This window comes from Cornus florida, unplaced genomic scaffold (assembly GCF_030987335.1).
Source record: "Cornus florida cultivar Cherokee Brave unplaced genomic scaffold, ASM3098733v1 CherokeeBrave_3.0.0_Hap2_Chr02, whole genome shotgun sequence".
NCBI classification, from domain to species: domain Eukaryota; kingdom Viridiplantae; phylum Streptophyta; class Magnoliopsida; order Cornales; family Cornaceae; genus Cornus; species Cornus florida.
The window spans coordinates 33,379,112-33,393,363 of NW_026775572.1; the positions used below are offsets into that span (position 1 = coordinate 33,379,112).

The following is a 14,252-nucleotide window of genomic DNA, read 5'->3' on the forward strand; positions in this document are numbered from 1 at the left end:
TAGGGACTATCAAACCCCTCAATAACTATGGTGATAGCATATGGAGCTAAGAATCAAGAATAAATCCATCAAAGGGGGACCCTAAGCTATGGATTAACAAGATTCTCAAATACATGCCAATAAAAACACTTTCACAATCTTGTTTCCATTGTCACTATGGAAATGAAAGCAATACAACCATGAGAACATACACTCTAAAAGAAGATAATATATTCAACATGATCATTTATAAGAGTTTATGTTCATTATATCAAATACAAGCTCTAGACCATGAAAGTGCCATATATATACATATTTCTCAAGATTAAACCAAAACTAAGACATGCTTACAAAGTAGGGCTTCATCACCTCCCTAGATAGGGAGTTAGTTACCCATTGCCAAGCTAGAAGAAGGAAGAAGCTCCATCTTCATGGCCATTTTCGTGCAACCTTCTTGGAGCTTGAAGAACCCCTCCTTTTCTTGCTCTCTTCTCTCTCCTCTATCTTGCAAAATGTAGCTTAATGATTTTGTGTGGCCTTGCTTCCCTTTATTAGATATCTTATCCACTCCAAGAGGCTACCAACCAACATCTCCAACCACTTCATTAAAGAGGAAAACAAAATGAAGAAACCAAGGTGCAAGTGGGCTGAAATGAGCCATTTCCGAAGGGCATTCTGCCGAAAATTCGAGCACTCGAAGCAAGGCCTCGAGCACTCGAATTTAGTGTAAAAAGCTCTACGCTTCACTTGCTCCGCCCAGACCTACTTTGATGAAATAGCCATAACTTTGCGCTCCAAACTTTGAATGATGAACTGTTTGAAGATTTGGAGAGCTAATTCAGAGCTTTAAATACTTCATGTTTTGGTGGAGATCCAATTCTCAAGGATGGTTGGTCGAAAATGAAGATCAAGGCAGAATTTCATTGCTGCCAGGCAGTTCTGCGTACCTCTGGTAACAAGGCCATAACTCTCTGCTCCGAGCTCTGAATGACAAACCGTTTGAAGATTTAGAAAGGTAATTCAGAGCTCTAAATATATCATTTTATAATGGAAGTCCAGTTCTTGAGTTTTCAAGGTCAAAATGGCAAGCAAAGTCCTGACTCCACTGCTGCCAGAAATTCAGCCTTGTGCCTTTTGATGGTCTAAAATCCACAAAGTCTTATTTGTACTCCTTTTTGGCAAAAGGACCTGAAAATATATACAAACACACAAATGGGGATAATCTACATTAAATAAGCAAACAATGGACTTAAATAATGCAATTAAGGGTGCTTGAATATGCAATATTCGGCGCTTATCAATGATCATGTTGAGAACCTTGGTCACATAGACCAATAAGGTATTCTTCATCCTAATGTGCACAATGAGAACATACAAGTACCATTAGGCATGCCTAGGCCATTCATTCACCAACCACCACAACAACAAGGCCAAGTTCCATATGGAATGCTAAGGGCAATGTATATTCCACAACCTCCCATCATTAATCAAGGAATTCAAAACCAAGGTGTTCATGTTGCACCTGAAGTAGCTAATCCACCTCTTGCTTTAAGAGACCATTATGTGCCTAATGAGTATAATGCACCTACATGCATCCAATTGCCTCCATTTAGAGCGCATCATTATGAAATTAAGCCATAAACCATTCAAATGCTTCCTAACTATCATGGACTTCCAAGTGAAGAACCTTATAAGCATTTGGATGAGTTTCTTGAAGTATGTTGCACCGTAAAATATACGGACATGCCGGAAGAGGTCTTAAGACTCAAACTTTTTCCATTCACCTTAAAAGACAAGGAAAAGTATTGGTTTAACAATCTTAGGCCTTTTTCAATCACTTCTTGGGCAGAAATGCAACAAGAGTTCTTGAAGAAGTACTATCCGGTTTCTAAAACCAATGTCATGAGAACCTCAATTCGAGAATTTTCACATGGGGATGGAGAAACGTTTCATGAGGCATGGGAACTCTTCAATGAGTTGCTTAGGAAGTGTCCACATCATGACATACCCAAATGGCAATTAGTTCAATATTTCTTTGAGAGCTTATCGGACAATTATAAGGGTATGGTTGATGCTTCCATGGGTAGCTCATACATTGATAGGCATGAGGATGACATATGACGTTTTTATGAGAGCATGAGTGAAAATTCTTTGCATAGAACATTATCATCCAAGAATTGTAGAAATTCACAAGGTAGGAAGAGTGTTGGCTTACATCAAGTCGACCATTCAAATGAAATAGCCGCCGAAATGAAATCTTTATCTCAAAGGTTTGATTAATTTTTGATTAACCAAAACTCGGCTAACCAAGTATCTTCCTTCCCTAACCATTCTCATCATCCATCAAATGAAACATGTATGACTTGTTCTAGTGTTCTTCATTCTACTTCTCATTGTCCTCACGGACAAATACAAAATGAACCTAATAAACAAGTCAATGCAGCTTTTGTGAACCAAGGGAACAATCCTTATGGTACTCACTATAATCCAAGTTGGAGGAACCATCCGAATTTCTCTTGGAAAAACCAAGGAGAGGGCTCAAACCCTTCCCAAGACGGTTTTCAAAGGAAGTACATTCCACCTCCACTTCAAAACCAAGGATCCCAAGGTTATAGACCTTATCAATCACAAGGGAATCAATTTGTTAATTCTCATTTTCCCAACCAATCTTATTCCCAAGGAAATACTAGAAGTCCCACCTTTGAAGAAAAAGTTTTGAATGTTTTGGGCACTTTAGAAGCTAACACTCAATTGCTTCATTCTCACTTTCAATCTATTGCGAAACTAGAAACCCAAGTAGGGCAAATAACAAGCACTCTCAATGCAAGAGAGAAGGGAAAGATGCCTATTAATGCCCCACCTAAGCAACAATGTGTTATGGAAACCCATTCCTCATCGGAAGGCCACACTATTGAACATGTTAATGCGGTGACTACCTTATGGAGTGGTAGGATTGTGGACAATCAAGTTGAAATGTCCAATAAAGAGAGTGAACCGGTGCAACCTCAAGTTTTCACCCGTCCCGTTTCACATCCCATTCCTCCTTCATTGCAGATACATGATCTTGTGAATGAGAAAATCTTGAAAAATGTGTTTGAAAAAGAAGTTTTGAAAAATAATGTTGAAAAATTTTTGCTGAAAAATGATTTGAGACAAAATGATTTAAAAACTTCCTATATTAAAAAGAGTTTAAAAGAAAATTCTGAAAAAGTGTTTGAACCAAAAGTTCCATTTTCGGATGCCTTAAAAGGATCCATTTCAAAAGACAAGCAAAAGGCAAAAACCAATGAAATCATGGAATTGTTTAGGCATGTAAAAGTCAATCTTCCACTTTTGGAAGCAATCAAATAAATTCCGGCTTATGCCAAATTCTTGAAAGACTTGTGCACCCAAAAGCGGAAGAACAAGAGCCAAGCACTAAGAAAAGTGGTTTTGACCGAGCAAGTAAGCTTAATTTTGCAACATAATACTTTGCCAAAGTTTAAGGACCCCGGTTCACCCACTACATCATGCATTATTGGTGATCATATCATTAATCGGGCGCTTATTGACTTAGGAGCAAGTGTTAACCTTCTTCCATACTCGGTTTATGTCAAATTGGGCCTAGGTGAACTAAAACCGATGTCGGTAGTTTTGCAACTTGCCGACCGATCTATCAAGAAGCCTAGGGGTATCCTTAAGGATGTTTTGATTAAAATTGATAAATTATTCTTCCCGGTTGATTTCGTTGTCATTGACACGGAACCGGTCCCCAATCCTAAGAGCCAAATTCCCGTTATCCTTGGCCGTCCTTTCTTGGCAACCACTAATGCCAACATCAATTGTAGGACGGGGATAATGAAGATCTCATTTGGCCACATGAAGGTGAAGTTGAATATCTTTAATCCCACACCCAATTCATTTGACAAATATGAAGGTGAGGTTAATGTTGTAGATAAATGTCATGATCTTCAATGTCAAGGAAGTGAGCTTTTATGTAAGACCAAAACTTCCAAAGGATCATCTTCAACCTTGCATTCTAAAAGTCTTGTTTCAAATTCTTGCTTTGAAAGGGCATGAAAGCCCAAAAGTTGTGATTGCATAGACAAAGAATCAAAAGTTTCTTTTGAGCTTAATTCAACAAGTTCTTCAAAGAACCATTTGTTGGGTGGAGTTCAAAACATCTATCACCCCAACAAGGAGGGGATGCATTATAAGATCTTTGATCCGGGCTAAAAGAGCCTAATGTCTTGCTAGAGACGTTAAAGACTAGGAAAAGCATTCGTAGGGTGTCAAAACCCTATTCCTCCCCCATTTCTGTCTTAAATTTCATTTCTTGCGAAGTCTAGATACTTGTTTTTGGTTCATATGCATTGATAAGAACTGAGATTAGGATTGTATGAGCTTTCATATCATTATTGAGCATTCTGTATAGTTCGATCGATCTCAAACCTGAGTTCGATCGATTGAACTCCATTCTGCATCCAACATTTAGAAAAATTTTCGACCTACAGAAACCTGCATCCAAATTACCTCTCTGTCCCATCGTTCGAACTTATTCTTAGATCGATTAGGATACCTTCAATCGATCTAACTTCAAACTTTGATCGATCTCATGATTCAACACTTAGAAAAAAATTTGAGCTTGCATCAACCTATATATTTTTGCTCTCTGTCTCATTGATCGAAACATTCCAAAATCGATCTAAACTTTTTCGATCGATCCAACTTCCAAGTTCGATCGATCTTCAAGTTCCAACACTTAGCCAATTTTCTGAACCAAAAACCTGCATATTTTTGCTCTCTGTCTGATTGATCGAACTCTTGTTCCGATCGATCTCAATTCTCCATTTTATGTTTGACTTTGTTTTGACTTTTCAAATTTCAAAAATCCAAAAATATTTTCATTTTTATTTTATTTTGTTTAATTTTCATTTCATTTTATTTTATTTTTCAAAAAGTTTTCCAAAATTCAAAAAATATTTTAATTTATTTAGCTTTTAATTATTATTGATTATTGAATTAAAAAGAAAAAAAAAAAACAAAAACAAAAACCAAAATCCAAAAATATTTTATTCTATTTTATTTTATTTTACAATTTTTTATTTTTATTCTAATTTTTAATTTTAGTTTTGCATTTTTCAAAAATTTCAAAAATCTAAAAATACTTTGAGGAGAGTTCATCAAAGTTCGATCGATCTCAGTTGAAGTTCGATCGATCGAACTCTGTCAGGAATGTTTTTAAAATAGACCTGGAGGGTCTCAAGATCGATCCAACCCTCCAAACCCTTGCTTCCCTTATCGTCACCGCATCCACTTTCCATCTTCCTCATCTTTGGCGAGATCCAAGCTACACGCTCTCCCTCACCTCGGATTTCTCATCTAATCTTCGCATCCACTTCTCTCCCTTCGATTTGAGGTAAGATTTGAGCATCTTATGTTCGTTTAAGCTTCAATCTCATCCATACATACTCTATGTGTTGAATCCAGGCCATTTTTATGATGAAATCCACCATTGATGACCCTGAAGCATGTTTATATATATATATATGTATATGTATGTGTATATATGTTATTATATTTTTAATTTTCGAATTGATTTTGGGAGAATGGGCTATGATTGGGTGATGGGATTTGATGATGTGTTATGTTGATGGGCCCACGAATATGTTTGTGTGGGCCCCATGCTTCCAAAGTCACAGATCTGTGACTGTTTACATTCGTCGCACAGTTCGATTGATCAAACTTGTATCTCAGATCGATCTTGAGAGATCGATCGAACTCATATCTCAGATCGATCGAAGTTGTGAGATCGATCTCACTTATTTTCTATCGATCTAACTTTTGTGATCAATCTCACTTCTTTTTCTGATCGATCAAATTGCACAGATCTCACACACACACTTCATTCTTCATATCTTATGTTCATGCTATCTCATATATGCTCAATGCCTGTGATATTCCACATTGGATGCATTTCATATTTACATTGTTTAACATGTTTCACATCCTGCCACTTGCATAGATACATGTCATTTATGTTTTGTCTATCTTATTTGACATGCATGTTTCTATATTGTGCTTAAAATTTCTTATTCTGGCACTAACTCCCATTGTAAGTTTTTCTTTTTCTTTTTGTAGGCCATGGTTAAGAAGAAGACCATTGCCAACAGGCAACACAGGCCTCAGTGCCATATCATACCATGGACAGAGGAGCCAGCAGAGCCCTCTCATGCACAGCACGAGCCAGCACTGGCTACCCCACCTCAGTCACCATCTCACAAGGCAGAGGCAGAGGTTGATCATATTCCATCTACCTCTGCGGCTCATCATGCATTTACACTATCACCATCTCCACCACGTGCTAGAACTGAGCATTCACCCGTACCATCTCCACCACACCAGCCAGCTCAGGAGCGTGAAAGGCCCGTGCCTAGATATGCGCATATGGCAGTCTACCATAAGTCAGTGTTCGGCACGGCCTTTTTCTCCAGATCGGTGCTGACCCGATCGGCCTACCATGATATCATTCAGAGGGGCCTGGCAGCTATTCTTGTCCCAGTCACAGAGCCAGTCTACCCGCGGCTGGTACAGTTCTTCTACCGGAACCTCCGACCATCCCCGCGTACCACAGTAGAGCTGGTCACTTCTGTAGATGGCCATCAGATCACCATCATAGTGGACTCACTAGCCCGCTCTTACCACTGCCCACACCGCTGTCTTCCAGAGCTTCAGGAGACATATCCGAAGCTATACAGGCCTTCTTATGCCGACATGGCAGTTTTTTTTACAGGTCACAATGCCGGTGGCGAGACTTTCGCCACTCGGACATTCCTTCCAGATGACCTTTGGTTTATTGATTTCGTACTCTTCCAGAACATATATATGACAGGGCATAAGATTTAGAGCAGGGGAGATTATTTGACATCCCTCTACGCCTTCTGTACCGTTCACTAGCTTTCTATTCTCATGCTTATCTAGAGCGTGATGAGGAAGCTATATGATGAGTACATTAGCAAGGAGATGCCCGGACGGGCTCAGTCTCTCCCATTCAGCCACCTCATCACCCAGATTCTTATAGACCAGCGCTACCCGATTCATCCTCGGGAGCACCCCGAGAGAGGTTCCTGTCACTTTCTGAAGAAGGACTGGACCAAGAGCTACAACGCCATTATTATTAGACTGCAGGACCACGCAGTAGTGGCTGTAGAAGAGCTAGAGGCTGAGGAGGAGGCAGAGGCAGCAGCTCAGGTAGCAGCAGCAGCAGATCCCGCAGTGGATGATGCACCAGTTGATCTAGTTGCTGAGTATATAGATTTTGACTTAGAGCGCCCTGCAGACGACACGGAGCAGTACTCTCCAGCTGGGTCGCCTATTCACGACCAGGAGCAAACTCAGGAGTTTTCTTCTGATTCATCTATACCTGAGGCTCCAGATCTGACCCCCGGCTTTGGAGTACGCCTGCAGACTCTTGAGGATGGTGTTGCCATACGAGTTGATCTTATAGCCCACAGAGCAGATTTTGTTGCCTTCCGCACGGATGTCGCGACTATGTTCCGAGATCTATCCAGAGATATCCGCGGAGCCCGACTTACTTGTCCTACCTCATCCTCCTGAGTTTCCAGTTCCTTCTACCTCATGATCCCTCTCTACTATTGATACTTTATTTTTGTCACTATACAGTACTATTATTTTTGTAGCCGGTCTGTCTGCTTTGATATTTGTGTTGTACCTGCACTTTATCTGTTTTATATATATCTGTTTTTGCTATGGATGTCATATGATTATATTCTCATATCTGTATGTTTGACTCCATCAGGTGCATCACAGTGACTTCAGTGAGAGAGTGCTACCCAATTTTCAGGACCACTCTTATACCTCTCTCATTTCTTTATATGTTTATCCCATTTACACTTGTATGTCCACTTTACACCGATTATCCCATTTTGTTATCTGATGAGTTTATCCAAGTGCCAATTTTCAGGACCACAGTTAATCCCAAGTTTGGGGGGGGCCATGCCACCCACTTTGGATACTTCAGTCCTGATCATTCTTGCTTAGTTGCACTAGTATACTCTTTCCTTTGTTCTCTTGCACATTGAGGACATTGTGCCATTTAAGTTTGGGGGGAATGGTGCTTTGCAGTGTTAGCTTTAAATTTCAATATTTTGAGCATGACTTGTGTATTTGAGGGATATTTCTTTGATTGGTCCATATCTAGCGATGATTTTGATCTTTTGAGGACTATATTGCTTAAAATTTAAAAATTGCTTGACTTGAGAGTCCAATACTCCTTGTATGCCTTGTGGAAGCCATTTAGGAGTAAATTTTTCAAAAGATTGATATCTTGCTTGCACTTATGGTCCACATCATCTTGATTTTGTGATTATTTTGAGATTCACTCTAGGATTCTACACTAGCACAGGAGCACACTAGCATTCATTTATGGGATACATGCTTTGTTGATTATTGAATTGGTTATATCCCAATTGAGCTAGTAGTGCATTGAAAGCTTTCATTCTTGATAAAGGTGGATAACAACCCCTTTTTCACTAAGTAGCCGGGATTCTAGCCTCATCAAACACTGAACTTCTCGCGCCGAAAGGTGGAAAGCACAAACTCTAGGTTAATAATTGAAATTGAATATAAAAAAATAATAATAAAAAAATAAAAAATAAAAAAAGAAAGTTGAAAAAGTAATAAAAAAGTGAGGACTTCTCCTAAATGGTGAAAAGTGGGAAATGATTAGATGGTTGTTGTATTGATTTGTAGCATAGTTGATTTGAGCTTGTAAGTCCGTAGGGGTATTTGAATGCCTAATGCCCTAAAGCCGCCTGGTTTGGGAGTCATTGACCTAACGCTCGATCTCATGAATCACTAGAAAGCTTAATAGATCAACACATTGCACCATGCTTCCATTTTTTATCCTAAAAAAAGAAAAAAAAAAAAAAAAAAATCGAGTGAAAAGAATAAGTGCACCTAGATGAATAAAGTTTTAATAAAAGGTCCACTTTTTGTCCTGATGATCGGTACTAGATTTGTGTGCTAGTTTGATGGTAAAGATGTGATCATTTCTCTAGTTGGCTAAGATAGAAACACATTTGATGCCGGTCCACTCAAAAAGGATTCTAGAGTTGTTTTGATTTGCATGATCATTTTTTGATGTGTGGAGGACCATACTTGCTTGCTTGATGTTGAGATTTTGGGAGATTGCTTGAAAATGTTTGAAAAATTGCATACTTGAGGTAGTTTTCTCCCAATGCTTGTTTGCAATATTGGTACCTCTTTTGAAAGAATGAGCTTAATGTTTGTGGGTACCATTTCTGGAAATCCTCACGAGACTTCACTCGTCTACTAGGGGTAACCTAGGGGTTTAAAAGGCTTGTTGTATATGCTAAGTGCAATCGTGTTCCCTATGAAAGTGGCGTTATCCATTTATTATTTTCTAGTTCATACTTGTATAGTTGTTCATTTCATTCTTTTACTTTCTAGTTCATTGCTAGGGACTAGTAATATTTAAGTTTGGGGGTGTGATGAGCGCTGAAAAGTACATATTTAAACCCCTTAAGCTTAGGCATTCTAGTACCTTTATCTATCTTACTTTACCATTTTAGATTGATTTCATAAAATTTTCATTTTTAGGCACTTATCCCGAAAATAAGCTAACTCAGCCAAATAAGAGCTTAATTGAAGCAATTCTGGGATTAAACAAAGAAAGGAGCAAAGTGGAGAAAGAAAGAAGCAAATGAAGCCAAAGGTGGGAAGCAGTAAAGTTCGATCGATCCAACTTCAAGGTTCGATCGATCGAACACTGATCGATCTCAGCATTTCAAGATAGATCCAAACCTTGACCCAAAAGCAAAAAGTCCAAAGTTTAATCGATCCAACACCACCTTTCAATCGATCGAACACTTTTGTCCTTATTCAAATGATTAATCTCATCCACAGCTGTACCACCCACTAATTACTTTTGTCCTTTCTCCAAAAATATCTCCCAAAATATCTCGGATTTATCTTTTCCCAAATAGCTTAACTTGTTGGATCGATCCAGCCTCAGTTCGATGGATCTTAGCCAGTTCGATCGATCAAAGTCCAAGGTTCGATCAATCGAACTTCCTCCAGTGCGAAAAAGTGAAAAAGCTAGCTTATTCAATCCGTCCTCTATCCAATCATTAGAGAATATTCTTTACACGACCCTAGCTCATTTAGTGTGTCACTTAACCTACCTATAAAAGGAATATGATGCACTTTTTGAAGGGAGACTTAGTATTTGGTAGATACAACTTTAGAGGCTATTCTTAGTATAGAAGAAAAGAGGAGGAGGCTAGAGACACCATTGGAGTTCTTCATCAATAAGGAGCAGCTTACCATGGAGTTAGCCCTTGAGGGTTGGAGCAACATCACCATGAGTGGCTACATATCCTCTTGGGGATAGAGTTAGCCCCAAGCATGCTTTCTATATCTTAATCTTGTGTATTGTTGAGGGATTAGTGTTGTAATTAATGTTTTGGCACTTTGATATATAGAGATCTTATTTATTTAATGATTTATGTGGTTTAATGCTTCCAATTAATCATTTTATTCTATCCATATGTCTATGTATGCTAGAAAAGATGTTCATATGCTTGTCTCTAGATTTTGTGTTATTGATGCATGTCTATTTGTATTGATACTATAGATTTAGAGATTGTCAAAACATAGTGCTTAATGGAATGCTCTTGTGATTTTCTTGATGGTTCATACTTATTCCTTGATGGATTATGCCTCTCCCCTAGTTTATTTTCATACTAGTAGTGTAGATGTAGTGTAGATGTAGTGTAGTTGTAGTGTAGTGTTAAATGGGAGGACAATCTATGCTTGTTATTTGATGATCCAAGCTTTTGAATGCAAGTAACATATGTCCCTATCCTTGTGTTGTATTTGGATTGTGAGGTTAATGAAAGGATTAATGACTTGTTTTGATCTATTGTGCCTTTCACATGTTGTTTAGACAATATATGCTTCATTGCTTAGATATATTGTGCCTTTCACATGATGTTTAGACAATACATGCTTAACTAGTCATCCTTGCTTGTTGAATCAACCAAACACACACACACCAATATTGCAACACACCATTTGCCCTCATTAATCACTTGTCAATGGTATAGAAATGCATTGCTTGGTGGAGATCGCTAAACCCTAAGACTCTTTTCTCTCTTATTTGCTCTTAATTGCATTATTTTGTTATCACTTAGTTTAATTTAATTGCTCTCTAGTCTAATCAACCAACCAACCAATTGTTTGATCACTCGACTAACTAGCTTTAATAGCGATTCCACAACCTTGTCCGACCCTCACAATCCCTTGGGACGATCCCTACTCGCCCTAGCTATATTTTTAGTGAAAGGTCGTAGTGGCTTCTATAAATGTAAAACTCTTGACCCTCGCCTTAAATATCACACTCTCAAACTTGGTGGTAGTGCGGCATACCTGGGAATCAGTCATCCATCTTGTTTGGAGGCGGCTCCAACTTGGTTGGAGCAGGCTCCTTCAAGGTTTTTCAGCTTTTTGGTTTTCTGCGAGTTCTGGGCTACTGTGGTTGGATTTTTAAAGTTCCAGGTTGAATTAGGAGTTGTTCTAGGGGAGTACGGTGATGTCTAAACCATTATTAAAGCTTCAGAAGGCATGGTAGTATGTAAGATACCATAGGAAGCCAATATAGAAAACAGTAGGAAATTTTACAGAAAGTTTGAGTGTTGGCTTGGATGCGAATGAGTCAAGTTGCTCATATTTAAATTAGCAATTGACTTAAGGAATTTATGGATTAAATCATGTTACAGTGTTATAAAAATAAGCATGCCAATTATGATAATTCTCTGTTATACTTAATGGGAACTTAGTTGCTAACTATACAGTATTGTATCTTATTAACTTATTGGATATCTGGAATGGTTTAAAGTGAGCATGTTAATTCTAATATTGTTATTATTATGCTCATGGTGGATTACAGGATGGAGTATACCTATTCTCTGTGTTTTAAACTTATTGGAGAATCATGTATCGGTAGTACAGAACAAGCATGTCATATGCTTATTCTTGTCATACTTGTGATGGATTCTTGTTATATTTGTTATTGACTAGTTGGTATTTACTTTCGTTATTAGTATTATCAACTACTGGATGTTGGATTACATGCACCGGTATGGGACGGTGGCATGCCTAGGTTTGGATTAGTTTCAAAATACTAAATCCTACCTACACGGAATAAGGGAATGGATTCTAAAATAAATCCTACTTATACTTAAGTCAAAGAAGTTGCACAAGCTGAATGACTAACTGGATTGCTTGTTATCTATGTTAAGTCAAAGAAGTTGTATATGCTGAATAACTAATTGGATTTCTTGTGGATTGATAGGATAGGACTTTAAATATATTTTTATGGTACCGCGATATGAGCTTGAGTCTTAGAGTCGACGGTTAGGGAGTGTATATGCAGTAGGATGCGTAGCTGACTGTGTTGGTTGAGGTATACCCTGTTAGGCTTAGGTAGTCATGCCTACTCAGGTGCGTTTTACATGTTGCCTTCTACTTAGGTTGAGACCCTCATCATAGTCCAGTGAGAGTCCCATAGTGTGGATATATATATATATATATATATATATATATATATATATATATATATATACGGATTATATAGCTATTGTTGAGTTGGTTAGAATGTATAAGCGTATCTAGTCTCTGCTTGGATTGTAGTAAGATAGAACTTGTTCGTGGGCCTGACCCATTTCTATTTTTTAGGTACTCGTCAGTTCTAGACGTAGACCTGACCGTGCTGAGCAGAGATTACTACTCACTCTTCCGACGACATATGACTTCTCTCCATGGTTTACTCCGAATGTTCTTTTAGTAGTTTCATTTCAGTTTGGAGTTTTATTAGGGGTCCACTAGAGATGGATTCCCGAGTTGTTTAAACTACTGAAAGTTTTGGATTACCGGATTTAAGTATTTATTTTTTAAAGGATTTTATTTTAGTTTCTTCCAGCTGTTAATTATTTCTTATTTCATTTTGTATTCCGTGTTCGCTTTAAAATACTTTAATTGTTTGATATTTCCCTCTGGTTTGGGCCTGGGCCTGATCAACCCGTGTCTTGGATCCGAGGGGTATCACAATAGTTAGCCAGTGCATGCATTCACCTGTACGAGAACACTTTAATGCAGTCTACAGAATTCTCAGATACTTAAAGGGGACTCTGGAAGAGGTCTACTGTTAAAAAGCCATGGGCATTTGCAAGTTAAAGCCGATACTGATGCGGATTAGGCTGGGAGTGCTATTGATAGACGGTCAACTTCTGGCTACTGCACCTTTATTGGAGGTAACCTTATCACCTGGCGGAGTAAAAAATAATGTAGTAGCAAGAAGCAGTGCAGAGGTTGAGTTTAGATCAGTTGCTTATGGAATTTGTGAGGTGTTATGGATTAAAAGACTATTGGAACAATTAAAAATATCTAATCCGTTGCATATAAAATTGCACTGTGACAATAAAGCTGCTATTTCAATCGCTCACAATCCAGTGCTTCATGACAGAACAAAACACGTGGAGGTAAACAAACACTTCATCAAGGAAAAGCTCAAAAACGGATTGATATGTATGCCGTACATTCCTACTACCGAGCAAGTTGCAGATATACTTACAAAGGGACTTCCTACAAGACAGTTCGACAGACTAATTGGCAAGCTAGTTCTAGAGGATATCTTCAAACCAGCTTGAGGGGGAGTGTTGAAAAGGAAAGATTCAGTATTAATACTACCAAATATTATTAGCTGTAAATATAATATTTGGAGGATATTTGTTGGAAATAGAATATTGGTCAAATGCTATAAATTAGGAAATTATTAATTAGGCTAGCTAGTTATTGTAATCAGTTTTTTGATTTTGTGTATGTATCCTCTCCTATAAAGAAAGCCCGTGTAAACTTGTGAATTGTGTGCTAATGTAGAGAAAAATGTTTATTCCATATTTCTTTCCTTTCAAGTTTATAATATATATAAAGATTTAAATGTCAATTTATTTATATTAGAAATTAACAATATTATTTACTTGTATGTATATGACAGATTACGTTCTCAAGAGGTCTATTTTCTATATTGGAGAAATATGAGGGAATAAATATTATAATAATGCATTGTTTCAAGGCAAATCTATTGAGGAGGTTAAGAGCATTGTGCCTGATGCTGCCCAAGCCATAATTTTAGTAAAAAATAATAACTACTTATTAATCTAATATATAGAGTTTCTAATAATATATTGTCA

At 37.9% G+C, this 14,252-nt stretch overlaps 1 pseudogene; it reads right to left on the reverse strand.

Moving 5' to 3' along the window:
* Positions 1-1,886: 1,886 nt before the first annotated feature.
* LOC132298049 (small nucleolar RNA R71) lies at positions 1,887-1,985 on the reverse strand (annotated as a pseudogene).
* Positions 1,986-14,252: the final 12,267 nt, after the last annotated feature.